Below are 27,543 nucleotides of genomic sequence, written 5' to 3'. Positions count from 1 at the left end.
CTTCACAGAATTCAGGGGAATTTCCCTTGGAGATCTGAGATGAAAACCTATGTGCCCCAGCAGATAAGTGAGCACTGATATAGGCTTCTTTACAGACAGGTGAAGAGTGAGGTGAAGACTATTGGGAACTGTGGTTTGGAGCTCATGAGGATGCCTCAGAACACAGCAGGCAGGGCAAGGGACAGGGGGGGCTCTGCCCACCTCCAGAGCTCACCTAGTGTGGCAACCACCATAGTCAGAGGTAATTTATCCTTTGGGATGATTGATGCTGCCTTGGGATAGGGATGACTGGGAGGATTTCTTAACAAGAGCACAGTTGGGTTTGTTTTTACCTACAGCAACCTTTATTTCCACGTTTCCTTTCTAACAAACACATGATGGCAATGTGTAAGAGCATGAGGAGCAAGCTGAGCCTCCAAAACCAGACTGACACACACACTGGGCCTTGAGAACCTTGTTTTACAGTGGAGGCACCTCAGGAACACAGCACTGCGTTTCTTGTTTGTTCTCAGGGTATGTGCTGCCGAGGCCTCGTGCTGGTCTCTGCTTCTTGTTGGCTCCTCAGCAGCTCACCAGACCCCAGCTGGCAGTGGTTAATTGCAACCAGCAGGTGAGAAATGCAGTGTCTCAGCAAGGGAATTGCCTCCAACTCTGGGACATATTCTGAGAAACGGGGAGCATCCAGAAAAAGAAAGGGAGAGGCCTTAAACCTGGACTTCTGTGAAAAGCAGCACTTGAGAAAGACATCGGTGCATAGGACAAGTCACATTTGTTTTTTCTAGAGTTCTAATGGAATGATTTACTGTTAACAGGTGGGAATCTTTCAGCACTCCTCTGGTGGCTTCTAGTTGCCGTCTAGTGTCACTCGATGCGTCATTGCCATGTTTTGGGGGGGCTTTTTGCAAGGTTGTAAGCATCCTTCTGAAGCTCAAGGGACAGTGAGGGAGTAGAGAGTGTCTTGCACGTGGACCAGCAGCTCAAACATGGCCCAGAGTCTTCTGGAAGGCAACTGACCGACCTTGATGGTCAGTCGGTCACCTCAGGCTGTGGGCAGTTTTCTGCTTTGCTGTGTGCTTTGTTTGGGAACCTGGGATGCCAAACACAATGCATGGCACAAGTGTGTGGTCTGTGTCTTTGTAGCAGCCACTGCTTTCAGGTGATTTTGTCTGAGCTAAGGATATCTCTACCATCTTGTCAGTCAGAGCCCACAGCAGAGGAAACAGTGATTAAATCTGCAAGGAGAATATGATGCTTTCTCATCTTCAGAAGATCCTTAGAGGTTAAGGTTGAGTCACAAAAGCTTGCCAGGCAGCAGTGTAAGCTTCTGTGTTGATAAATTCAAGAGGACTTCATGGCTAGCAATATAGAATCTTGGCAGGTGCTCAGTTATCCCAGCAGTAGGTATGTTACAGGACATGGGAAGCTATGGATGACGGATACGTGTTTGAACAGCTCCCTGTTCTAAACGGCTATTGTGAGCCTAGGATTCCTCTGAGGCAGACAAGTGGGCCATTTCTGGGTGGTTTAAGCAATGAGAAGATTTCAGTCCTGCAAAAAAAAAAAGACACCACCATCTTATCCAAAAGAAATCCCACACTAGGTCTCACGTAGGGATTGCCAGTATAGTGAATATTGGTAATAGCACATGTGCTGAGCAGTTCCACATCAGTGATGCTGCATGCAGCTGCTGAAATGGAAAAGCATTGAACAGCCTGGGAACAATGGGGGAGATCCCTGGATTCTCATGCGAGAGGCATGTCTGCATTTATTTGTCTGCAGTGGTGCTGATGCTCTGGGATCATCAAGGGCAAATTCTGCCAGATAGAGATCAGTGCACAGGCAGAAAAAGTAATTAACATTTTATTATCATCCCGTTCATGTGCAATTAAAATAGAGTCGATTCCCCTTCAGATAAAGATGCATAAATAAGTAGAAGCTGGCTGTGGGTCCTAAAGCAGAAAAAGGTAACCTGAAAGTCAAAAAAGATCACCTGTCAGTTCAGTCCCTCACACTGAGATGCTTCAGGAAAAGGAGACAAGCAGAGCACATGGGAAATGGCATGCTCAACAGTGAGATAGTATGCAGACAGCTTTTTTTTGTTGTAGTTTCAAAACCCAATTTTAATTGCAGTGGGTTTACAGGTTAATGAAACAATACGGTCCTTCCAAAGAAACAGCTGTTTGGTGGATAATTTTAATCACAACCTGGTGATAACCACCCATGGGAGTTCATCTGAGCTGCCAAGTAACTTTTCTAACAAAGAGTAAAGACGGTCCTGAGCCTGTAGCTGGAGAACTGAACAAGCAGAAACAACGGAGCAAATTGAAACGCTTCTCTGTCCCTTGCATGCGTATCTCTGAGTAGAAAACTCTGGAGAACACAGATCACTTTGTCACAGGAGGACAGCACACGCACAGTCACTGGTGCTGACCATCAGCTGGTGCGAAATGGCACAGCACATCTGATGCCAATTGATTGCATCCCAGCACGCCACCCATTAAGCAGTTTATTGAAGTGCTCCATTTGGACAGGCTGCTTTGAGGCAGCAGCCACTGCTGAAATTGCTGGAAAACCTCTGGAATCAGGGCTCCTTGGGTCAGACTAATTATTGGTCATTTAGCCTGACATTAATTGTCCCAGCAACCGTGTGGGATAAAAACAGGCTTCTGCCTGTCTAGGGTAAACAGCGCTAGTGACACTCCCTAAAAATCAGACAATGTGTCTGGTGAAAGCTTTTAGAGCCTTTCACAAGCTGCAAAAGAGCACGTAAGTGATGGAAGGCAGTAGGGTGGGTGCATTATTGTTCTCATTAGAGCATCATCTGCCAATTTACTGCAGCAAGAAGCCCAGCAAATGCGAAGCCTTGTCTTGTAAAAAAAGCCCCACAATGCTCCTTATGCAGCATTTAAGATATTCAGGGGCTGGGCACGTGGGGGGTTCTGTGGATGTGGCCCTCACTGCAGCCTGGCTCTCTGTTTGGAAGAGCAAAGGGAGGAAGAACGGAGAGGGCAGCGAGGCGGCTGTGACACAGATCTCAGCCCCTGGCCCCAGTGAGGGCACTGCAGGCACCAGCTTGGGGCCTGGACTCTCCAAAAGGAGACAGCACATGGGCTCCCCAGGATTTCACCATCATGAAAACCCAGTGCTTCTCACCAGACTGTTAATTTTTAAGCATGCCAAGAAATAACATCGTTATCTTAGGCATGTGCTTCCAGACACACGTTTATTTGATAAGGTGGATTGATTTTTTCCCATCTTCGCTTCCTTATGGCCTGGATCCTGCTGCCTTTGGAGTATGTGGTTTCTGTAGTGTAAGATCAAACATCTCAGCAGCTCTTGGATAAGAAGAATCCTACACTGCAACTGTCCTTCCCCACACAGCCATCTGTCTCCTGTCCTTCTCATGGACAGGCTAATAGTTTCACTTAGGACATGCTGGTGGAAGAAATCCTATTATTTGGGGAGCACTGGGGATTTGGCCATTCATTTACAACAAAATTTGTTGCATAACAGACCCTGTGCAGTAACAACAGGCACCCCTCATTTTGTTCCTTCCTATACAAGCTAAACAGGGACTGCAGGTCACAGTGGTGTGAGCAGCTCAGGACCTCTCAGCTCAATCCCTGCTGGCATCAGCTGATTCCAGGAGCATAAGAGGTGTTGCTCCCAGGCTACTGAGAGAAGCTGGAAGACTTGGAGCCATCACCAATCCCTCTAGGTCTGGACATCTGCATCTGCACAGTGAGGCCTGGGGAACTCACTGGGAACTCTGCACTCTACTGTAATATAGAGGCAAAGGATTAGTGAAGCCCTGCAGTACTCCAAAGAGCTGTGTGGGCTACACATGAGGCTCTTTGCTCCAGCTAGGGAGGCTCCAGGATTTATATGAGCAGGAGTAACCATCCCAATTCTAAAATGAAGCTAAAACTCAGAAGTTCAGTGAAGTGGTGTACATTTGCCCTATTTTCAGACAGACCTTGAGGTGTCTTAAGATGGACCTAAATCTTCTTTCTTCTTTGCTTTCTCAACTATAGCACTCCATCTCCATGGAGAGAAGGAAACTGGAGAGAGTGCAAGAACGGTGCCCTCATGAGCTGAGGATCCCCAGCCTTCCTCTCTGCTCTTCTGAGCTCAGCTGGATCCACCTGGTGAAACCTGCCCATTTCTAGTGGGCAGTGACACATGGCAGCTGCTGCCCTGCAGAACAACCCAGGGAAAGGGAAATCCCAACACATTCAAGGCCTTCCCACCATCACACTTTAGAAGAGTGAAGCAAGGCAGGGAACTGCTCTGGGGTTCAGCACTGGCCTCATGTCCCAGCGTCTCATGTCCCAGCAGCGCAGCTGTGGGCTGATGGGGAGGGATGGACCACCTGCACTATTGCAAAAGGCAAGGGTGAGAGGGCACCTGTGTGAGAGATTGCAAATGCTTTACCAACACTGCAGCCCTGCACCGGGTTTCAGAGCGCTGCTGGCACTGGGAGGTGTGCTGATTATCAAAACCTGGAAAGGAGCTTCTGAAGCAGCATCTGCTGCCATCCAGCCTGCCCCTGGTTTTCAGAGGGAAGAAACTGCCTGTCTGGCTACAAAAGCATCTCCTCCTTGGGAACTCGCTGGAGAGCTCTGATACAGCCACCACCTCCCAGGGGAGGCTGGAATCCCAAGCACCTCAGCAAATTCAGGCTGAAATGTTTCTCCGTGTTTGAAGTTTTGCTGGCCACTCCTTTTCCTTTGCGGCCATAGATCAGAGAGAGTGAGAGAGAGAGAGCAGAGAAAGCAGATGGTTTGTCTAAAGGTCAGACTTGCTGCTCGGGAGGCAGCAGACCAGTGTTGTTCTGCAATGAGCCGTGTAACGCTGTCAGGTCACACAGCTAGAGAGTCCCCTGGGGAAGGTGAAAGCATTACCCCACTGATGCCATTCCTATCTTTTATGAAAGCCTGCACAAACACACACAAATTGTGCAATTAGCTAATATTCAGACAGCTGGTACCTTCTAAGTGATTCAGATAAGATCAGGCAATAAAAGCAGCAGAACCTCCTACTTAAAACTTCCTAGAGGTACAAAACCATGCCTATGCCCCAAACAAGAAAACCTTGTTTTCAGCCATGTACCTGAGCCTATTGCCAAATGAAGTCAGCAAACATACAAGAGAGGCATGCAGGTAACTAGCACTGACTACTCCAGGAGCTGGACCTACGAGGGCAAAGGAAAGCTAAAATTCATTGCTTGTATAGCATCAAAGACAGAGCTAAAGCAAAATGTAGGCAAGCTGCATAATCAGGTTACTTAAAGTTGTCTTTTACGTCTCATTCTTTAAGAAAGAAGCATTGTTTTCTATCTAACAATGGCTATAGCCAAAATGTAAAGCTCTTGGGGGAATAAGAGAAATTCTGTACTCTTTCAGTAGAGCAGACATCACTAATTACCTTCTTACCTTGTAGAATGTCAAATTAGCTGGAAAAAATAGATCAAGCTACTCTTAGGTACAGTGATTAAAGTGATCAAAAGCTCATAACAGAACAGAGAGTGCAGCGTGGTTGTAGTTGTGCTCTAACACCTGCACTTCATGATGGAAGATAACAACAAGAGGCCAGGAGAAATGTAAACATGAGCATTTTGCAAATGCTCACATTGAATCTCACAAATCATCCCAAATGTGGACTTTGGGATTTAATCTCAAACTTCCATCTCGAGCTGTGTTTTTCCAAAGCAAGGCAAGGCTCGTGGAAAGAGGTAATATTCCTTCTTCTGACCTTCAAGCATCCTGGCCACAAAACTCTGTTATGCCATTTATTCTAAAGGCTCTTTAATATTATTGTAGAATGAAAAGGGGGTTGGAATATTCTGAAACATAAGGAGATGCTGTGGAGATTTAAAAGACCCAGGCCAACTTCTGTGTCAGCATTCAAACCAACTTTCAGACTTTCTTCTAAAGTCTACGTAGCCATCCCCTCTCTGTCAGGAACAGAAGGATGGATCTCATTACTTCACTGTATTTAATATTTTTCTTGGCAGTGCTGCTGTGTGGACTAAATGCTGAGTGTCCTCTACACATTTGGAACCACCCCATGCAAAGGTGTTGCGGTTTGGCCAAATTTCGAAATATATCCTCTGAGAGAAGGCAGGTCACAACCATCCCTCCCCCACCAGGTTCGGGAAAAATAAATTCCTCGAAGGAAAGTGAAGGAGATAAAAACTATTTATTTAACAAACACACGGGAAAAGGAAAATAATGCTAAATAATAAAATCTTTCGCTGTGGAGGAAAAACCTGGGAAAGTGTTCGAGTCCTCCCTTTGGTCTCCTCGGAGCTGGGGCTTGGGCCAGGGCCAGGCCCTCTGTACTCGGTGGAAACTCCTCCCGATGTGCTCTGATGTTGAAGCAGTCCAGTAGAAAAGGGAGAAAATCCAAAATTCCAGGGAAGGAAAAACAAAGTTCAACTCTCAGTCTCTCTCCGGAGAAAAGGAAACTGAAGAACTGGCCAAAAGCTGACGGGAAAGCAGCAAGCCAGGTGCCTCCTCGCTCCCCTGCCGCAGCTGGAAAAAAAAGTGCTATCTCTGTGTGACCTTGAACAAGCTGGAAACTGCTTTGAGAAAGTTTTGCTCAGTTTTCCTTCCCCCTCTCAAGCTCAGTTTAAAGGCATAGAAAGGCACAAGAATTAATTTCTGGGCATAGGGCAGCGATATGGGATACACATCATAAAGTCACCCCAGACAAAAGGTCAAAGCCTGGACTTTTCCTGTTTTAAGAAGCAGAAGTGTCTAACCCAGCAGACTAAATTTCTTACATAGTCCATGGAGAAACACAGGCATCAAAGCAGGGTAATCTGTTCAAACTCCCAGCTCCCTTCCTGGCCCTCAAGGCAACAGAGCTTCCTAACAGACCATGCTCCTACCACAGGGGCTTCCAGTGATATAGCAAGAACTAGGTGCAATAGACCCAGACCAAAGTGACTTATCCAGTGTCATACTGGAAGCCTGTGGCAGAACAAAATTTAAAATCGTGTTTCCCTGGGTCCTAAAGTATTCCATTTTGTTGTTTTGGCTGTTTCCTCAGCAAGGTGGCAGGTAAGTTCCTCTTGGACATTTAGGTTTGTCCAAGCCAAAAATCTGCAAGAAAGAAGCAGGTGAAAACTATGAAAAATGGCAGTCACAGTGCCCATAAGGGTCGTCTTGTACAGCCCACGGAGATGAGAGAACCTGTATGAAGTGCAATAGACTTGGAGTTAAACCTATGAACCCCATATGAAATATAATTGGCTGTTTTCATAAAGAAATCCCCCAGATGAATAATACTTTTTGTGGGGAGGTCATTTATCTAAGAAATGGCAAACAGATACTCATCAATGGGTGTAAGCCAGAGTCCTCTAAATACTGTTGCATTGGTTTACAGCAGGACAAAACTTGACCCATCTAACAGGATGTTTGATAGTCAGGGTTAGGCTGCTTTGAGGGATCTGGAATGATTGTTTCTGCTCTTGGCCTTGCATTTCTTCAGCAGGCAATGGGGACAATTCTATAAACTTTTCACAGACATTACTGGAAATTCTGGAGAAGATAGGATTAAGACTGATGAAATATATACCAGTATTGTCTTTGGCATCCTCATAAAGTGTTGCGAGGTAGAAACTAATTTTCTCTCTGAAACTGAGCAAAATTCAACCCCAAGGTGCAGGGACATTACATTTTGCACAGAAAGGGGGACTGCAAAGAAATCAGGAATGGGAAATTTTGAAATCCGTTTGCTAACCAAAAGAACTGTTCTGCTAATTTGCATTTTCTGTCCTGCAAAATGTAATTTGGGAAGAAAGAACCCTCCTCCCCCAGTCCTTTATTTCTCATCTAGAAATGATTTTTTAATAAAAGATAGGCAATGTTCCTGTCATACCTCTGTTCATTACCAAATCATCTGGAATCACTCCTGTTGCTCCTAAACATCTCCATCTTTAGGAAGCAGGCAGCAGTGTCAGTGGAGCACTGCTCATTGCAGAGTGCCCCGGGAGCTTCTGGCTCTCTGTGAGACAGAGAGGGAGAGGAGCTGTCTGAAAACTGCTGAGACCGTGGGGCTCTGTGATGGTCAGTATTTCAGGTGCAGAAGAGAGGATGGGGGAGGGAAGTGTTTCGCAGCAGTTTATTCTCTATTGAATGTGCAGCTTGGCAAACAGCTCAGATTTAAGAGAATTTGGCCTTTTCCTTGGCCACTATTTCAAGCACAGACACGTGTAGGCATCTGGCTGAAGACCTGCATGTTTTCAGTGTCTGCAGCAAAGCATCTCCACTGTTGCTACTGAGAAAGGGAGGGCAATATTATTTTTCCTGTACGTGCAGCTAACAATTCCTGGAACCTCAGCTCTCCTCCCACTTCCCTTTTACCCTTTTCTGGCTCCTTTCCTCTGGGATTTGACAACACCAGCCCGAGGCTCTGGGTTACCCCTAACATTGCTTCTCCCCTGTTCCTTTCAAACCTTGCAAAAGACTTAAAAAGTGAGATTGGTGGGTTGCTTTTGCATACAAAAACCACGGGGACAACAGAGATAGCACAGATCTCCTGGGGTTTCAGCTCTGGGCAGATCTGTGGTGCTCAGAGCAGTGGTGTGCAGCACTCCTGCAGAGACCATGCTATCCCAGGACACCCGCTGTGCTGCTGGGTACCCCCTCCTTTCTGGATTCCTGCCATTTTCCTTAGGCCCTGGCCTCAGTACTCAAAATCTTGAGCTAATTGTGACCCTGGTTTAATCCTTGCAGCAGTCACCCCGCTGGCACAGCCTTGTGCCAGTGGCAAAAGTAGGGAAGAGCCTGATCCCACAGGAGAGCCAGGAGATACCTGAGGGGATGCAGCTGTACTTAAGAGGCTCATTACTTAACGCCTCTTCCAGGCATTAAAATCTCAGCGTGCACTGAATGGCTTCAAGAAAGATAAACACAAAATCTGGATGCAGCATTAGAAATGGAAATGATAGGGCAAGGGAAACAGTGAGTGCCACAAGCTTTCTTGCTGTCTCTGTGTGTGCAGCTGGATTGAATGCTGGACCTGCTTCTGTACAACAGCTCTAAATCCCTTCTGGAGGGCAGAAAGAGGCAGCACAGGAGTAAGAATGGCAGGATGCAGCTTTGATTGGGTAGTTCCTACAGCCAGGGAAAGATCTGGCTTTGCTCAGGTTCTTCCTACAACAGTGGTCTATGTTAGGGGGAAGTTTTTCTTCTGCCTGACTGTTAAGCAGGGAAATGTCTGTCTTCCCTGTCACAGAAGGAGTTTATGGCTGATCACTAAAGGCAACCAATTCACTTGATTTCTTGTCTCATGCTCTGACCCTAAGATTGTCCTTCCTGAACATTCTCTGCATGCAAGGAGAGCTGGAAACACAGCCCAGTTTGAGACCATAATAATGCAGACCAAAGCCTTTTTATTATGGAAGTTTCTGCAAGAAGGTTTTTTCGGGGCCAATTTAATCCCCATCTCCCACATACCTTCCCCAATGCTTAAACTGCAAGAATATACTCGTTCACTAATTACAAAAGAGCACCAAGGATCTGTTAGTATTTCTGCCAGTGGGATTGATGAGTGTTGGCATAATCAGAGAAACTCTTGACTGCATGCTTTCAAGTGTCCAGATCAGCTCTGTATTTTGGAGAGCAAAAAAAATGAGGACAAAAAAGACTGGTAAAAAAACAAGATGGTAGGTCAGAGTGCTTGTTGCCAAGCTAAGTGGCATTTTTTAATTCTCCATCCAAATCAGATAATTTAGGAAAGGTAGTCCAGTTTAAATTTATGACATTCCACATGCCTTGCACCTGTTCTTAACAGGGTGAAATTTCCACTGCCCTCAGAAAAGACTTAGTTAAGGTCTCAGTATCACCTTGGAACGTACCCTGACTGGGTTGTGCAACCTTTGCTCACACTGCTGCCCTCAGTTCAGGAGCCTCTTTGCAAAAGCCAGCCCTTGTACTCCCCGAACCACTTTTGTGGATATTTGTGCCTTTGATGTAGAGATCCCCTTTTGTAGTACCTCCCAGCCAGGGATCTCCAAGACCCATATAAATATTAGTTAGGAAATTCTAATGTAAGCCTGTGAAGTGGTTCATGACTTCTTTTTGTTCTACAAGAAGAGTAAACAGAGGTGCCAAGCACGTAAGTGCTTTGCCCAAGATTAGAAATGTGGGTGGAACACAATTGGCACAAAGGATATTGATGGAAATTTAGGGTCCTGTGCCCAAATCCTCCTGTTTACTGACAGAACTGCAATTTTGAGACTTCACTTGCACTGAGAGTTCGTTTGGCCTTGGTCAAGCCTCCCAATTCCCGGCCATTTCATTTATTTGCCTTTGAATACGTGTGATTAAAGGAAATATGAGTTTGTTGCCAGGCTGACTCTCCCCTGTCGGCAGCAGGAGAAGATTTAGCAGGATGATGGGCAGTGGAGGGGGATGCTCCAGGACTGCCTGGTGCGTGTGAGGGTGGGTGGCTGTGTAACCTCAGTTATCTACAGGCACGCAAGCTGAGGCTCCTTCACCTCTTACCCCTCACTGTCACCTTGCTGGCCGGATTGCAGTGCTTTTGTGTGGAAAACAAGGGCTGAAGGTGCCCCCCGGCAGGCAGCTCGCCACAGCTATCGGATGATCTCCCTCAGCAGCGCACCACCACCTCCGAGAAGCCTTCACCTGTTGTCTGCCTGGCTCCCCCATCACCGCCGATAGCATCGCCACCGTGACCTTGAAATCCTTCTCACAAGTGCCACCCTGTCTCTTAGTGGGAAATCAGATTTCCCTTCCCTCGGCACGACTCCCAGCATTTTCATTTCCGAAGAAAGAGCCAGGGAGGGGATGGAGCTTTTCCCTGTGCAGCAGTGACTCTATTTTCAGCTGTAGCCCAACAGATTGCTTCGCTCCTCTGCCTTATCATCCAACACCACCTTAATGCATGCAGCTACGCAAGGTTACTATTAGTGACTGATATCACCGGCGCTGCGGGCTCGAGGTTTTAACCCTGGATGAACCAAAATCTCTACACCACATCCTTAGCACTCCCTGGATTTTCAGATATCAGTTATTATTATTATTATTGTTGAGCTCTTTTTTCTTTTTTTTTTTTTGGTTTAACCAGAAAATACAGTAAGTTTGTTATTTCAGAGGGTGACAAAGAGAAAAGTCAGCCATTCTCGAGGACCAAATCAATCAGTGGTTTACCTTGCATGGAGTGACTGACAGCTCTGGCCCTCTGGCATTGTAATTTATTTTCCAGGCTCAACCCTTTGCAAGTATCACATGGCATGCTTTTAAAAACGTATATATAGAACCAGCTAGATTGTTATATTTAGTGCAACTGTAGGTACAGAGGCATTTCTTTTTTTAGCTTCTTTTGGTGCAAATATAGGAGAGAATCGAACAACCTCTCCTCACCTCTCTCCTGCGAAGGCATCCCTTCCATCTGGCAATGTGCCCAGAGGAGTCTGCAAAGCTGCTGTTCAGGAAGGGCTGTGGAAAGAACCAGTCGAGGAATGGTGAGTTTACAAGACGTCCCCAATTTTCAGCAACAAGTGCAAAAAAAAAAATCTCATTCCACCGTGGAATAAAAATGCGGTGCAGAACAGAAATAACAATTTCTCCCCCGCACCGTGGAAGGTCGAAACAATTTATTTTGACCTTTTAAAACCTACCTTGAGGCTATGCAGGTCACAGGAGGTACACCAGTTGGTAAGTGGGAAACCCCAAAGAGCTGAACACCCCTTGGTTAAGCAGCTGCTACAAGATAAGCATCCTGACTTGTATCAGCAATAGCGTGCCCAGCAGGACGAGAGAATGGATGGCCCAGTCCTCGGCCACACCTCAAATTCTGTGTCCTGTTCTGGGACCCTCAGTGCAGGAAGGACACTGAGGTGCTGGAGGATGTGCAGAGAAGGGCAATGGAATTGGGGAAGGGTCTGGAGCACAAATCCTACAAGGATTGGCTGAGGGAGCTGGGGTTGCTTAACCTGGAGAAAAGGAGGCTCAAGGGAAACCTTATTGCTCTCTACAAATACCTGACAGGAGGGTATAGGCAGGTGTGTATCTGTATTTTCTCCCAGGTGACTAGAGGAAATGACTTCAGGTTGCTCCACGGGAAGTTTAGATTGGATATTAGGAAAATTTCTTCATGGAAAGGGTTTTCAAGCATTGAAACAGGCTGCCTGGGGAAGTGGTTGACTCACCATCCCTGAAGGCATTTAAAAGACCAGTGGATGTGGCACTGAGGGACATGGTTTAGGGGTGGGCGTGTCAATGCTGGGTTAACAGTCAGACTTGATGATCTTAGAGGCCTTTTTCAACCTAAATGATTCTATTCTATTCTATTCTATTCTATCCTGTCCTCCAGTTCAGGATCCTCCAAATTCACCCTTCTTAGCAGATTGGCCTTGGTCCCGGAAAGGGAACTGCTACCAACTATATGAGACTCTCAAGGCTCCCAACTCTTCTTGATGACTTCCATCCTGGTTAATGGGGTATACTGGGACAACTGGACAGCTCCAGAGCATATGTGAGGAAACCAGGAACTGAGGAGTCTGTTTGGGACCATTGATGTCCTCCTGTCTATATCCCTGCAGATCATGTCTAACCACACAAACGCACATTTTCCAGGAACAAGTTGTTCCAGGCAGTCCTGATTTCAGACTGGGCATCAGAGAGGCCCTTGGCAGGGAGCTGGTGGCTGCAGGAATGAGCAGCACAGCAGGGGAGGGGGCACAGCATCCAGGCATCCCTGGGGGTGTGGGATCCCTTGCCAGCTCCCAGCTGTTCCTGACAGCTGAATCCCACGGCCGATAGCAACTGTAACCTCTGAAAGGCATGAAAAACAGCCAAGTTTAACAAGTACACGGACTTCTTGTTGGATCTGAACAGAAACCTCTCCTCTGGCCTGAGAAAGGGTTTGTGTGTCCCAATCTATCTGTTTTCTCAGGCTGTTATCAGCTGGTCTGATAAAAGGTGATACTCCTCCCTGCATTTCTCACTTCGCTTTTACAGTAGCCCAGGAAGGGTACAGGCTTATGAACTGCCTGTTATAAATGCACCATAAAAGCAAACACTTGCATTTTTCAAATGCCATTGTCCTTTTATGTTTCAGCTTTCCATTTCTGGTCTGTTTGGCATCTCCTGGTCTGTCCACACATGAGCCCTCTCATTTGTACACGCACAAATCAATTGGCATGCACCTTTTCCTGTGTAAATAAGCTTGTTCCTCGGGCAGTTGTATGTCACAGACTGGTGGCACCTTCACATCTTGTTTTAGGAGTTGGAGGTAGGTTTTTCACACCTTGACCTCAAACCTGCACACACACACACACAAAAATCTCTGCTCTTAAACTCTAAGGCTTTGTTTTTCACACTTGCCAGCAAGAGAGAAAGATAAAGCACACTCAGACCTAAGAATGTATTTTATAATCGTCGAGAAAGCAATAAAATCTTCTGCTTCGAAGCAGAGATACATAATCCATGTGTATCTGCCTGAGGCTGGTTGGAGCAGAGCTCCCACAAGGCTGAGATGTGACGGACACAAGGTGATGGATGCAGTGTCACAGGCTGTTTGGAGGTGGCAGCATTCATATCCTGGGTACTGGTAAGGGCTTGGAAGTTATTACATCCCTTGCTCAATGGGGGAGAGAGATAAGGAGCACTTTCAGCAAGGTCTAAACACACGGGGCGGTGATAAATGCAAATCCCTCAAGCTCTGCACAACAGGGCTAATGGGCCTTCAGCTTCAGCAGAAAGAGAGTCACAGTCTGGCTGACCTCGTCCAGGAGGACAAAAGACAAAAAGATGAGAAACTGGAGGAAGCAGCAGCTGTGACAGAAAGAGGGAGAGGTGCTTGGGTTCCAGGATCTCAGAGATATGGCCACAGTCTCCATGGGGGAGACAGGCCTGAAGGCAGTTTGGGCAAAAGCATTCAAGTGGCAGGCTGCACGTTTGTCTTTGTTGAAACCAAGCTTTTTGGGGGGTTTGTTGAAGCCAACTGGCTATCAGCACTCACCCTGATGTGGGATTCTCCAAGACAGAAGTCAGCCCTGGGATGTGCATCGTGGGAGGGGGTGTTAACCTGCCCCTGCATTGGGGCAGCCTCTCCCTCGGGCTGTGATTGCTGAGGCCACTGCCAGCAAACCTGCCACTGGGACTGCCACTGCCACTGGGACTAGGGAGAAATGCCCTTGGGACACAGGGAGACACTGCCAGTGCAGGAACTGACAGCCCTGGGATCAGCCCTGCAGGGATCCCTCTTCGCAGAGGTCTGAATGCCTGCGGTGTGCTGGTTAAAGAAACACATCTTTCCCTTGCCATTCTTCAACCTTGAGTGATGCATAATCACCAATATTTGTTGAAGCTGCTTGTTAACGATGTTTACCAGAAGGTATTTCCCGCTGTGTCTTCCCAAAAGACGTGATGCTGTCCCACAGTGCAGAGCACAGCTCTAAACTGCCAGGAAGTTAAGGCAAAAATATCACCATTCCCAAGGTGTTAAATGACTGCCATGGACTTGCATACGTAGTGTACTCTGCTCCCCTCGCTGCCACAATCAATACCAGTCTGATTTCTTTATCATGGGGGATGGGGGATGGAGATGAGAGATCCTGCTCGTACCTCAGCGTTGGCATTTTGATTCCCAAACAGCCCATTCGCTAGTAGCATAAAAATAATGTAAAAACAAATAGATCAAATAAATGTAGCTTGAAGACGTCTCTATTACAACCTTGCTCTGTATTCTATAAGCAAAATATGTACTGTGCATACAAACACCGGGGGAATGAAGGGATGCAGGTATTAACACTGACACATCAAGTGGCTCCTCCATGAGACCATATTATCTATGCAATCACCTACAAGTATTTACATTTCATGAACGAGGTTTTCCAAACATCCCCCCCAGCTGCACCGCCTCGTGCTGTTGTTGGATGAAGTTCAGGCAAAGAACGAGGCCAAATCAATGCCTACAGAGGGTGTTTTTACAAAAGACCCAGTTGCAGGGGGAAGAAGTGGGTACTGGTGACCTTGAGTTGGGGTGACTGTGGCAGGGATGAAGGTAAAGCATCATGTTTGTGGAAGACATCATTCAATAGCTAAGACAGGCAAGTCCACTGGAAGAAAAATGGTGAGAAAATCCCTAGTTGGGTTCAGCCTTGATCTTGGCTACAAGGTTGAGTGTGGTTTTCTCTCATATTTTGGCATTGGTTCTTTTGAACGTGGTTTAGCATAGGTAGGCCTTGCAAACTGTTTCCTAGGTCTCCTCAGTGGGGCAGTTGTGGAGAATTTGCCACTCACAGGGTGCAGCTGGTGACTGAACTCACCCGGCACTTTTACAGCCTTTGCCAGATAAGAACGTGCTGACGAGGAAGAAGGTTGATAAAAGCCGCCCATTCTGCAAACAGCCTCTCTCTGCAGATGGACTGAGTGAACACAACAGTGCTGGCAGTCCAGAAAGTTTGAAAAACTTCATAATCAATTAATGGGTTTTTTTCAATATCAGCCCACTCCTAAATCCTGACTACTAGTTCAGATAGGGCAATTTATGACACAAAAAACCCAAATTGTGGTGTTAAATGTCCCACTTCGGTTCAGCAGGTTGCCTGCAAGTACCAGACTGACTTCAGGCCTACATCATGTCCTGACTCCAGCACAAGTTATCCATTTTATTTACCTTAATTCCCTTTGCAGTTCCAATGAAACACGTGCTTCTTCTCTGCTGCTTCTCCTAAGTCACTGTGATTACATTTGTTGTTACAAAGGGCCTGTTTGATTGAGTATAATTTACAGGATAAACAAAAAACCACACACGCCTTTTTAAAAAGTGAAGCATTTTGGAACAAAAAGTCTTAATACTGTAAGAATTACTAACCTATGCCCCTTCTGCTCAAAGCAGGAATCCACATTTTGTGCAGGGACAACTTCTATGACACTGTGTGAAAATGTGGCCTGTATTTCTAATAAACTTTTGTGTTTTTTAATTATGTGTCAACAAGCAAAGCAGGAGGTGGCTGGGACATTCACACAGGATGTGGGAGATTAGGGCTGAACTCCCACTCTGCCCAAGGGGAATGTGATCTATTGCGCTTGCCTTTTACTAGGAGAGTGTCTATATCCTCTGTCTTCCAGCTGCCCTGGGATATGGGTGCTCCCAGCCAGCTGTTGCAAAACATTTTAATATTTCTTGGCAATGGGAAAAGAAAACAAGGGAGTACCCATGTGAGGCTGGAGAGACACACAGTTACGCTTGGTAAATAGATAGGCAGAGTCCAATCAGAGAAATAAATGAATTTAGCATTCAGCTGTAGGTCCCTCCAAGCACACACCAACTGCTGCAGTAATTGTGCTGCAGCCAAGGGAGCAGGAGCATGGAGAAGGATTTTCTCTCCAACTGAAAAACCTCCTGTGGGACCTCTGAAGGTCAGTTTTCCAATGCTTCCTCTCCACTGGTGAATATGACCACTGGTCAGGGGATATAGCTGCTGCCTGAGGGTAGTGGGGGGGTTCAGGAGAAGGAGACACCTAAGTCCATCTCACTTGGGACACACACTTAAGATTAACTCCACTCGTATAATTCTTCCTCTGTAAGTAAAGGATCCGTAGATAAACTCCAGTCCCTTATAGGAAATGTTCCTGCTGGCATCAGTCGTTCGTACTTCCACAATAGGTGCCACTAAGTGTTTCTCAATTATTAACAAACCCAAAGCCAGGTGAATGGGTCGAGTTATGTCACAAGGGACACTTGTATTTTGAAACTCTGAGCTAAACAAGATTACCTTGCACTAAGTTAGAAGTGCTTCCCATTTGCAGGGTGAGAATTTGTACTAGCTCAGGTAAGGAGCTCAGCTGTGGGGGAATTTATTAGGTGGCATTGCAGTGTCTGATCCAGACCCCATTCATGCATTTGGAAATGCTGCCTTGCTTTCCACAGGCACAGAAGGAACCAATAGGATGGGAATTAACCTTGTGTCAGTTGGTGCCAATATCTCTCATGAAAATCTCCAAAAAAATCTTGTCCAAAAGCCCTCCTACCAAGACAGGTAATACAGAAAATGAAAGCTCACTCATTTTACATTCCTGTGGGTTCTTTACTCACCTCAGACCTGTGCGCCCTCCTGATCTGTCTCCTGGACCATTGTTTTCCTTTTGACTCTCAGGCTAGCATGGAAAGACTTCTCATGGCACAATGGTACAACAGCCCTCTCTATAGATGTGCTGCTCCCACCATCCTCCTGTATAAACTGGGCCACAGCTTTGGAGCAAGGCCTGGCAGGGTGAATTTTACCCACTGTTCGTGGAGAACCACTACATTTAGTCTGCAATTCATGCCTCCCTCACACGGCCAGAGTGCAGGAAGGGGTCTGAGCAGAAATTGAAATCAGCTGCTTGGGTGCAAACAGGAAAAGTCAGCACACTCCAACTGACACCCTTGGGATACAGGCACCTGTGCAGGAAATGGATGTCTTAATCACTTAACAGAGTCTGTCCACAGTGTTTATGAAAAACTGATACCTACAAGCATTTATGGAATTGCATGAATGGGGAATATGTTTGAATATATATACTGCTGTGCAGGCAGCCACTGTGGGGGACCCAGGCAGTCAGTCTCCTGCATCACAAAAATAGTCTTTTGTAGTAGTCTTGTCATCTCCACCTCTGCAAGTGTTCATCTATGGCTTGCCCCTTGGTGAGCCACAGGAACATTCCCAGTCCTTGGTAGCATGCTCAGTGCTGAAAAGTGAACAGGGGGAATGACTGCAAGTGGGAAAATAGTGTCCTTAAAGGAGGAACTGGGGGAACCCCACACCCCTGGCTTTCTCTGGAAGAGCTGGAAAATAGCTCTCTCCTGAGCCCTAGGGTAGGTGGATTAGGGAAAGAAGAGGTCTGAGAGCACTGACTGTGCTGGGCCTACTGAAGGTGGAGGGCTGAGCTCTGACCTGGCATCTCTGCTAGTGATGCTAATGAAAACATTATGCAGTGTGAAGCCATGTGTTGAATATAAGACAGAACTGGGCAGGCTCTTTACATCTATCTGTTATATGGGAGCTAAAAAAAATCACACAATTACTTCCTCAAACAAAGATTTGCAGTCAGACTGCATTCAGGTCAGTTGAAGGCAGATGGAGGCCTCCCAAAGGACTTCAAAGATAAGATAACAAGCACACACACAAAAATGCAGTCTGCCTTGAATTCCTCTGGAGGGTCACTAAGGCACTGCAAAGCCAGCTCTGGGTTGAATGCTCTGGTTTGCTTGTGGACCTTCCAGTAAAATACGATCTTTTCTCTGCAAACCTCAGTACTTAGAAAAGGAGAGATGTGTGGAACGGACTTGTCTCCGGAGCAGGGGTGCAAGCAGCTTCTCTGGACCAGCTGTGCATGCAGGTGATCATCTGTGCCTGGGCACCACACGGCTTGACATGCCCCTAGTTGCAACGCAGAAACCGAGAGCAGTGCACAGGGCCGGACCAAAGCTTCTGGATCCACCTGACACTGCATTCCTGAAAGCAGCCAGTGATGGATGGGGAGGGAAGGAGGAAGAGGAACACGGCGAGGAGATGACCCATCTCATCACCTCGCCACCGTCTCAGCGTCTCATCACCAGCAAATGGGAGACTTGACAGACTCTCTCAGCTGGAGCTTGTAGCCAAACCTCTGGGGACTGCAGCAGTGGTTAGTCCAACTTCCCAATTCTGGTTAAGCCCTGCTGGAACCTGTTTGTACTGGGGGCCTCCACATCAACTGGTGGCAGTGAGCTCCCCAGTTCAGTGATGTACGTTATGGAAAGGCATTCCTTTGTGTTTATTTTGAATTGGCTGCCTGATGATTTCAAAGGAGTTCCCATTCTGTCCAGTCTAATTTGGAGGATGTGTGCCCAGTGGCTAGACCATAGGAATGGATCTCTGAATTAATTCTATTTTCATCTCTGTCATTCTTCTAAAAGAGCAGGTATTATTATTCATTGGGGTGAGTTTCACCTTCAGCCAGCTCAATTAAAATTACCCCAAGCAAATAGTGATCTGGAATTTGGACGAGACTAATGTTCCCTGTGCACATGCAGAGAACAGGTAGAAACCAAACTAGGCAGTAAAGGCAAAAATTCTGTTTTAAATTTCCAATGCGTGGATCGATTCGTGCAATTGAAACTGCTGCCAATGTGTTACAAAATAACTTGTCATACAGCAGTAGACCCTATTATATAGCAGAATGCCCGTACTTACAGAAAGATGAGATCCCAAATGCAGGGCAAAAATGTGTAATTTCTAAAAATAGCAATTTGCATACTGACCTAAGGACTGACTGACTATCTCTCTATCTATCTATTTTAATTGTCCTATTTCTATTGATGTGTCTTCATGTCACTTGTAGTTTGCCAGCGAAACGGCATAAAAATCTTGAAAAAAATCAGCTAGACGAAAGCGTATTTAACAAGCTGTGTTAGCAGCTGAGAAGGGTTCACAGATATAGAGGCGCTGGTTATATCTCAAAACGAGAAGTAGTAAGTGTCTGCATTAATTATAGTCTTGGGCACATGCTAGTACCACACCCACAGCCCAGCCTTAATGGGATTTTCTCCCTTCTTTCAGAGGCAAAAAGCCACAAGGAAAGCAAGGCAGCCTTTCCCCAAGAGGTCGTTTGCATCCAGGACGTGTACAAATCTCTTTACATGTATTTAGAAACTAAGGCAATTAAAACACCCCAGGCCTCTCCTGTTAACTCAGAAACATCATTATGAAGATGCTTATGCCACAGCGGCTTACTATGCTCGGTTTAGTGGAAAACTGGAAAGCTGCATTTCCAGCCATTTGATCACCATTTTCCCGAGGTTGCTAATGACTTGCAAAAATCTGCCCAACAGTAACAACCTCAGGGAGACTGCGTTGTCTCCTCTGAGAACCTCTATTTGTTTTCAGAATGAGAAGTTTAATTAGGTGAGGGTGGTTTTTTTTGGCTGAGGAGTTCATGCCTTGTGCCCTCAACAAACAAACCCTGTGTGACTGCCCGGGAGCCCCAACCTTGGCACAGCCGAGGACCTACTGGGGCAAAGGAAATTAATGTGATTTTAAACTGGTTCCCACTGCGTTCCCCCTCTTTTTGTGGAAGCTGAGCTTGCTCCCCTTCTTTCGGAGTTTATCCTTGTGCACATGCCTTTTTGTGCATGGATTTCATGCACAAAAAGTCCGGGGGAGGGCCGGGGGGCTGGGCGGGGGCAGCAGGCAGAGATCCACTGGGACTGCTCCCGGGAATGCCACCACACGCAGGCAGGTGGAATTCCCCCGGCGGGGCGATGCCTGGGAAGGGCGCACACAAACAAGCGCATCCGGGCAGGCACGGAGATAAGGGACAGCCAGATGCCACCAGCATTCCTCAGGGCTTTCTCAACTTCCACCGTCCTAAAAAACCCACGCTCATGAGGCACGCTTAGGAATCCCCAAAGACTCTCCATTAAGTCACTAATTGCTGCTAATTATCGTGAGAATGATTTGTGAGTGCCGGTAATGTGCTTGGTGCTAAGGAGGCTGCAGAGCAGCGCCGGTCCCCAGCCGGTGGCAGTGGCGCTGATGGAGATGGAAGGATCACAAGCAGCAGCTGGAGGAGTGGGTAGGAATGCCCGCTCTGGAAGGATCACAAGCAGCAGCTGGAGGAGTGGGCAGGAATGCCTGCTCTGGAGCCGTCCCAGGGGCGCTGGGCAGGATGCAGCCCCCTGGGATCGGGGGGGAAATGGCACCGCTGAGAGCACCTCGCAATAAATCAGATGGGGAGAGGGGAAAGGGGTGTTCAGGTCACCCAGGCATCCCCTCATCGGGGCTGACAGGGATGTGCTCCTGTTCTTGGAAAAACTGCCTTCTCCACCACCTCGGGGTGTTTTTCCCAGCAGAAGCAGAGGAAGGGAGTGTCATGTCTATCTGAACAATACTAGCAGTCTCTATTCCACGTATGGTCTCACCACAGGAGGCCCCAGTACACAGACAAGTGTAAGATTTCTATGATGCTATGTCTATGGGTTGCACTTCTTTCCTTTCCTTTTTTTTCCTCTTTTTTTTTTTGCATTTGCTATTTTTTTTGCACATGAAGATCTCTGCTTCATTTTGCTCCCTGTACAAAACAACAGTCTTTGCCATGACTGCCTGCTCTGCACTCCTCCCTTTCCCCTCTTTGCCAAGATGTGTCTGTAGGCGTGTTCCCCAAGTCATTCTAAAGACAGGATGGCACTGCAAGGCACTCTCAATTTAAGGAGAGGAGCAAGATGAAGACAGATATGTGCTTTTTTTCTGGCAGGGGACAGTGAGCCACTGGAAAGGTTCCTCTTGGGAGGATAAGAAACTCTTCCCCTTTGGGTGGCAGAGTACCACACGTAGCTTCGCACCCTCCAAAGGGAAAACTGCCTGTAGTAAGTGCTCCCAGGCTTAGGAATCTTCAGTCAGCAACTGCTTACCAGCCTCCACTTCCCCAGCTGCTGTCCTTTGGAGAGTGATTTTTCTTAAAGCAAGTGTTCCCCTGCTCCTTCTCAGCTAAACAAAATGGGCAAACTCAGTGATGGCATCTCCTACAGAGCGCCCTATTTAGTTTGCTGTCAAAATCATTGTATGTATTATTTTTGCACGATTTTATTTCACAGTGTAAAATTAGTAGAGAAGGAGAGTGGGTCTTTAAAAATCAGTTGCAAACAGCATGTTCTGATGTAAATGAACACTCTCCAGCAGCATTTGCAAATCTTTACTGGATCCTTGTGCATCAGACTGAAAAGGAAAACAAACTGAGGGCCTGGGTACCAAGGGAAGCCTAGGTTTTTTTCTCTCTTTTTTTTCTCTCTCTTTTTTTCTCTTTTACAATTCAAACTGAAAGGGGAAAAAAAGGCTAATAACATGCAGCGGAAAGCTAAATTAGATATTTAAAATTCCGTCTGTTAAGTTAGAGAACGAATTGCTCAACACTCCAAGAAAAATTTGCTTATGGTCCATGGTTCTGAACCCTGCTGAGAGATGTTGAGCTCTGCCCTGTCTCCATCTCCTGAGCAAAAGGAGTGCAAACCAGAGACAGGCATTTCCCACTCAGCTTGTGTGGCCGTCAGCACCTGATTAGCAAAGGGGAAACCAGCCAAGATTATTTTTAGCCTTATAACATCCCTTTAAAATTTGAAGCTCCATGAGACATTGATATATGATGAATGTGCACCTGAACAAAATCCAATATGACACTCCTTTTAAAAATTACACAGAAATGAATGCAAACATATATGGGAGTTGGAAGCTTGGTCTCCAGGCTGCTGCCTGTCAGGGCAGCCCTGTGTGCCTTAGAGATTGGTCACTCCCTCTTGGAAGTCATTCAGGAGAGTTGAGCTTTGCTAGACAAGCCCTAATTTTCATATCTGTTATCTAGCCATCACAGCAACAGCCGGAATGAGATTAGGCAGATACACAGATAGATACTTTACATTGCCTTCTTAATGACAAAAAAAGGGCCCCGGGGAGAACACATCACTTGCCCCAAGTGAGGACACAAAGGGTGACACATCTGTAATGAGGGAGGAGCTCCACAGAAGAAAAATTAACTCACCTCTATGAGTAACTCAGCTGGCAGCTTCTGCTTGCCCACTTTGACTCCCTATTTGTGGAAACTTTTCTCTCTTAGTAATTGAGACGGTGCAGAGCAAGCTGTTGAGGTGTCTCCTAAGCTTGCTATTGAAAGCCCATCAGACACAGTGTGGACACAAAAAAGGGGGATCGCGGCTGACCTGGTGGGGCGTTTCCTACCTCTGCCCATGTTGTGGGCTGGCTCTGCCTTTTCTCAGGTGCAATGAGCTGTTCGGGAGGGAAACAGAGAAGCTTTACCTTGAACATTGCGGGACAATTTGTAGCCCGAAACGATCCACTGAGGTGCAGCAAGCCCTATTTAGAAATTGATGTATCCAGCCTGGAGCCCTGGGAGACAATAAAGCATCTGTTTGACTTCCTCAACGGGTAAATCATTTATCCCTGCTCCTGCTCCCCTTCCTTAGCTCTCACAATATGTATCTTTTTGCTAAAAAAAACGATGCCTGCCTTTCTGTTGGTGAGCAGCTTGGGACACATTGCCTGGAGTCTGACCTCAAAGTAGGGTGGGATTTGAATCTGAAATCCACTCGGTTTGATCTCGCAAGAACTGCCGCGCTGCACAGCTTGTACATCTTTAGTAAAAAGGCAAGCCTTCAAATCCGTCCTTTTCAGAGGCCTGTCTCCGTTGTCAGTTGCCATCTTCCGAGAGAAAGATCTAAAATTAGAGAAAAGCTGCCCTCCACTGCTGGAGAATACTGCTGCTGTGACATATGAAAGCAGAAATAAGCTTCAAATAAAGGTCTTCTGCTTAGGCTCACGTAATGAACAAGAAAGACTTTGGGTCTCTCCTGTCCAGACCGGCGTTTGTGTGGGTCTGATTTAAATAGAGAGCCACAGCACCAATGCTTATCTTTGTCTGCCTAAGCATTTATACTTTGCCTGGTGCCATTATTTTAATGGAAACCTACAGATCCAAGGGTTTTTTTTTAAATACCTTCCCTAGAAATCCTAAGGGATGTCAGGACACCCTACTCTGTTCAATAAATCAGTGAAAAAGAAAGGAACTCTCCATGTGGGAACAGCATCTCGAGACTCTTTGAACGTGGTGGTTGTGATGAGGTGTGGACAACGAGCAGGGACTGAGCTGTGGCTGCAGCCCTGGAGACCTCGGGTTCAAATCTGCGTCCTTCAGCTGGGCCCGGGTGTCCTCAGAACCCCCCAGAAACCTATTGGCAGTGGTAACACCCGGGGATTAGGAGTCTGGGGCACCCCTGTTAACCGTGGTGTCTGCACGCCACAGTCTCTGCGTTCTGCGGCATCCCTCCTGTTAAACAGTGTTTTCCTGCCCTGGAGGGATTAGTGGGGCTTACAGGGTAAGCCATGCTCTAATGTACCATGGCACAGCAGCCCGGGCATGGTGCCCGGAGGCGGAGAACCCTGGGGAGAGCCCCTGCTGGTGCCAGAAGGGAGAGGAGCTGGTGATGCACCAGGGCGAATTAAGACAAGAGCTGAGTTCGAGCTTCCCACTACCTGGAGGAAATGAAGATGCTGCAATAAATCAGGGTTTGATTAGGAGCAAGGCAGTGTGGTGGTTTCCCTTTCAATCTGTGTGTTTTACAGTGTCCCTAAACCAGAGATCCCTCTCTAACACAGCGAGGGTGTGCTGCTGAGACTCGCAGCAAAGAAAACAGAGAACAAATCTCCTTCTTCCTTCTCTTTTTCTTCCTGTTCCCTCCTCCCCCTGGCATCCAAGCCCCGATTCCCCTCTGTGTCATTGCTCATGCCTGCGCTGTGCTGGTGATGTCATGCCATGAACTACCCTCCAGTGGCTCCAGCAAGAGTCGAGAGCTTTCCTGCATCCCGGGCTGGCTGCGCTCAGTCAGTCCGGCAGCACTGACTGCTGTGTCCCACGGTAGCAAGCAGTGGGTGGGAACAAGTGGCTGGCTGTGAGAGAGCCATCCCGGGAGTTTGTGAAAGAGAAAACTTAGGAGTACCTGCCTCAGGAGTCACCTGGCTGAACAACAGGCTGGTCAGCAGCTGACTTTAAAAAATACTGGCCAAAGGGAAGTGCACTGAAACCAAGTTCTCATCTGCCGGTCGGGGAAGGAGGCAGCATCGGCACCAGGAGAGAGGGAGAACAGCACCAAGGGAGAAGTGCAGAAACTGCACACGTGAGGAGGCTTTGATTTCAAAGGATTGCAACATACCTGAGGAACTGTCAGAAGCGTGAGGTGCCTTCAGAAGCCCTTTTTCCACACTGCAAACACAGGAGAGACTGCTCACTGTCTCTATTCTCTGGGCCCTCCCTGCAGTGGGCCCCAGCAGCTCCAATCCTGTGTGCTGGCACTGCAGCCCGCCCGTGGAATGGGCTCTTGTTCAGATCCTCTTCACCATGATGACACACGGCAGCCAACTTTGTCATGTGCCTGGCAAAACCAGAGGCTTCAGCAGGGTGCAAATGGCCTGCCTCCAGGGGCTGGAGTGCCAGCGTGTTCTCCAGACCCTTTCAGATCCCCGCAGCTCATGAGACAGCACGGTGACTGGGGAAAAACCACATTTGTAGCTGGGCTGCAAGTGCAGGCAAAGCAGGCACACAGCACCCCATGGGGCACAGAGTGTGGCAGGTAGGATCTTGTGGGAGAAGGCACTTGGCAGCTTAAGGGGGAGTAGGATTTGGTTACTGGAGTTAAAAGTGACCCATTTTTCTTAGGCAGGAGCAGTAGAAGTCTGTCTTCTTGAAGCCCTCAAGTGTAACCAGGATGGCTCATCATCTCCTGGCACCACCCCAATGCTGTTATTACTGTTGGTACTGCAGAGGAATCAGATCATTAAAGATTATTAAAGGGCATGGCTAAGCCTGGGAAGCTAAAAGTGTACATACTTTTAGCATCAGCAACATTTTAGGCCTCATTCGAAATCCAGCAATACCACTGGGAAAAGAAATCCTGTTAATCCCTTGAGTTTTCTCCTCTGAGATTTGCCTTACAGGAATAGTCCCAACAGGAACCCAAACTGACAGTGGAACTTGGCTACTTGCATACTACATGGATGGAAAACCAGGACACATTGCTTAACCCAAGAACCATTTAGTATTAGTGAGTCCCTGTTGCTTGGTATTGTATCACTGCCATGCACGACTCTGGTGGATTTGCCCCAGAGCCTGGCCACATCCTCCTACTTTTTTCTGTGTTCATGGAGCTCTGCCTGTCAGAAGAGAAACCTGATTGAAAATGGGTTATTTATTTTAAGCCAAGCTGTTTGGATCAAGTTCTTAGGATGTCCACTGACTAAAATACCTGATCCCTAATCTCTGCTTAGCCTCTGACTTTGCACTTGACTTAGGAGGAGGGTGTGATCCTGTGCTGCTGGGGTGACCGCGGGTGCAGCCCCAGGTCCTGAGACTACAAGCGAGAAGGTTGACAGAGCAGGAGCAAGGAGGGGAATGGGCAGCTGCCTGAAACCCAAGGGGCCAAGGCATGATGGTTTTTTGCAGGCAGGATCCAGATGCTGAGAGCAAGGTGCCTCTGGGCACCAGGATCAGCAGAAATGAGGTGCCTTTGCTGTGAGGCTGAAGAGCAGGAGCGGTGCCATGATGGGGTGGGAAGCTCTGGGCATTCAAACAAAAGAAGTGGACATAGTTAAAAGGATTTTCTGATATTTGTTTAGCTTGACTGCCACACTTTGCTACAGAAAAGGAAGGGTTTTGCTAGAGTTGAAACAAACAATAGATCAGAACATTAAATAAAGGGTTGGCAAACCTGCTAGTAGTGCTAAGTCAGGTATGCTGATGAGGTCAAAATTTAATTCCACACTGAAATTGGAAATTTCAAGTACAAGTGTTCACAGCAAGCCAAATTATATTACCTACCAAACCTCCAGGTGCTCTGAAAAGTCTCTTTCATTGTCATTCATCCAATCAGTATCTACAATACTAAAATCCACTATGGAAACAGAGACAGAAGGAGAGCAACTTTTTACTCTGTATAGGGCAGACACTTTCCAGCTGGGAAAGCTGCAAGCTGTGCAGCCAGCCTGCCATGGGGCCTCCCCATGGCTGACAAGACCTTCAGTGCCATCTAAGCATCTCCCACTGATCTTCCCCCTATCCCTGTCTGTTCCCTCAGCTCCTTCATTAAATTATACTAAGGACAGGAATAATTTAAAAGTGCCAGTTCAGTGGGAGCAAGAGGAGCAGAGGGTTGGGAGGATAAGGAGAGTGTACCCAGGAACGTTGTGGCTCATGGAGGGATGTTCAGGGGCAGGTTGAGTGGGGTGCTGGCAGGGAGATGCACAAAGCTCCCAGTGCTCTGGTATCAGACCTCTGCTGGGTGCAACACTTTAGTCCAGGCCAAAAAAATAGGCAACATAATGGAGTGATGTGGCTTCTACTCTGACAACATCCATCCACCTGAGGAACTCTTGAGTATTTGGTGAAAACAGGGGTGTTCATCTCCTCATTACTCCTGTGGCAAAACGAGCAGCATGAGTAACTCCTCTCAGGGGTGAGTAGGAGGTGCACAGCTCGGGTTGTGTGCTCCTTGCTCAACACTGCACTGCCCATCTGCAGCAAAGCCAGGAACAGACCTGGTGATACATCACATCCGAGTTTTTGACTTACGGGTAGCAATTATCATAATTAAGCAGTGGTCTCAAAATACTCCCTGGGTTGTAAATGCTTCTGTGCTCAAGTAAACTTCCATTTACCTGAGTAAGGGCACAGCAATTCTGCCCCATAAGGGTTTGTATAGCATATTAAATTTGTATCCTCAAATTACACATCTAGTTGAAACACTCTTATAAGTAATTTTCATAACTGTTTGCAGTACAAATGTATTACCAAGTTAAAATTAAATGAGCAATTATCACATAGTATAATATAATATAAAAATTCACTCCTTATAATACAATCAAAATTTCACCAAACAGAACAGTGATGCTGTGTAACTAAGCAAGCAGGATAGGTGTGAAATTAAACAGGATATAGATGCATTGTGTGAGAGAGATCTGGTGGTGGAAATGAGTCACCT

General features: G+C 46.9%; 1 long non-coding RNA gene across 2 annotated transcripts; it reads right to left on the bottom strand.

The window, feature by feature from the left end:
* Positions 1-321: 321 nt before the first annotated feature.
* Positions 322-25,289, bottom strand: LOC109143879. 2 transcript variants are annotated; one of them, XR_002044270.2, is made up of 4 exons: positions 24,724-25,289; positions 22,814-22,903; positions 11,397-11,471; positions 322-1,548 (listed from the first exon to the last, which is right to left on the bottom strand). It is a non-coding gene; the product is annotated as an uncharacterized LOC109143879 (long non-coding RNA). The 2 variants fall into 2 exon arrangements; XR_002044269.2 differs by lacking the exon at positions 22,814-22,903.
* Positions 25,290-27,543: the final 2,254 nt, after the last annotated feature.

Source organism: Corvus cornix, chromosome 1 (genome assembly GCF_000738735.6).
Source record: "Corvus cornix cornix isolate S_Up_H32 chromosome 1, ASM73873v5, whole genome shotgun sequence".
Taxonomy (NCBI): domain Eukaryota; kingdom Metazoa; phylum Chordata; class Aves; order Passeriformes; family Corvidae; genus Corvus; species Corvus cornix.
Note: the sequence above shows the minus strand (reverse complement) of the source record. Positions and strands in the feature narration are given on the sequence as shown.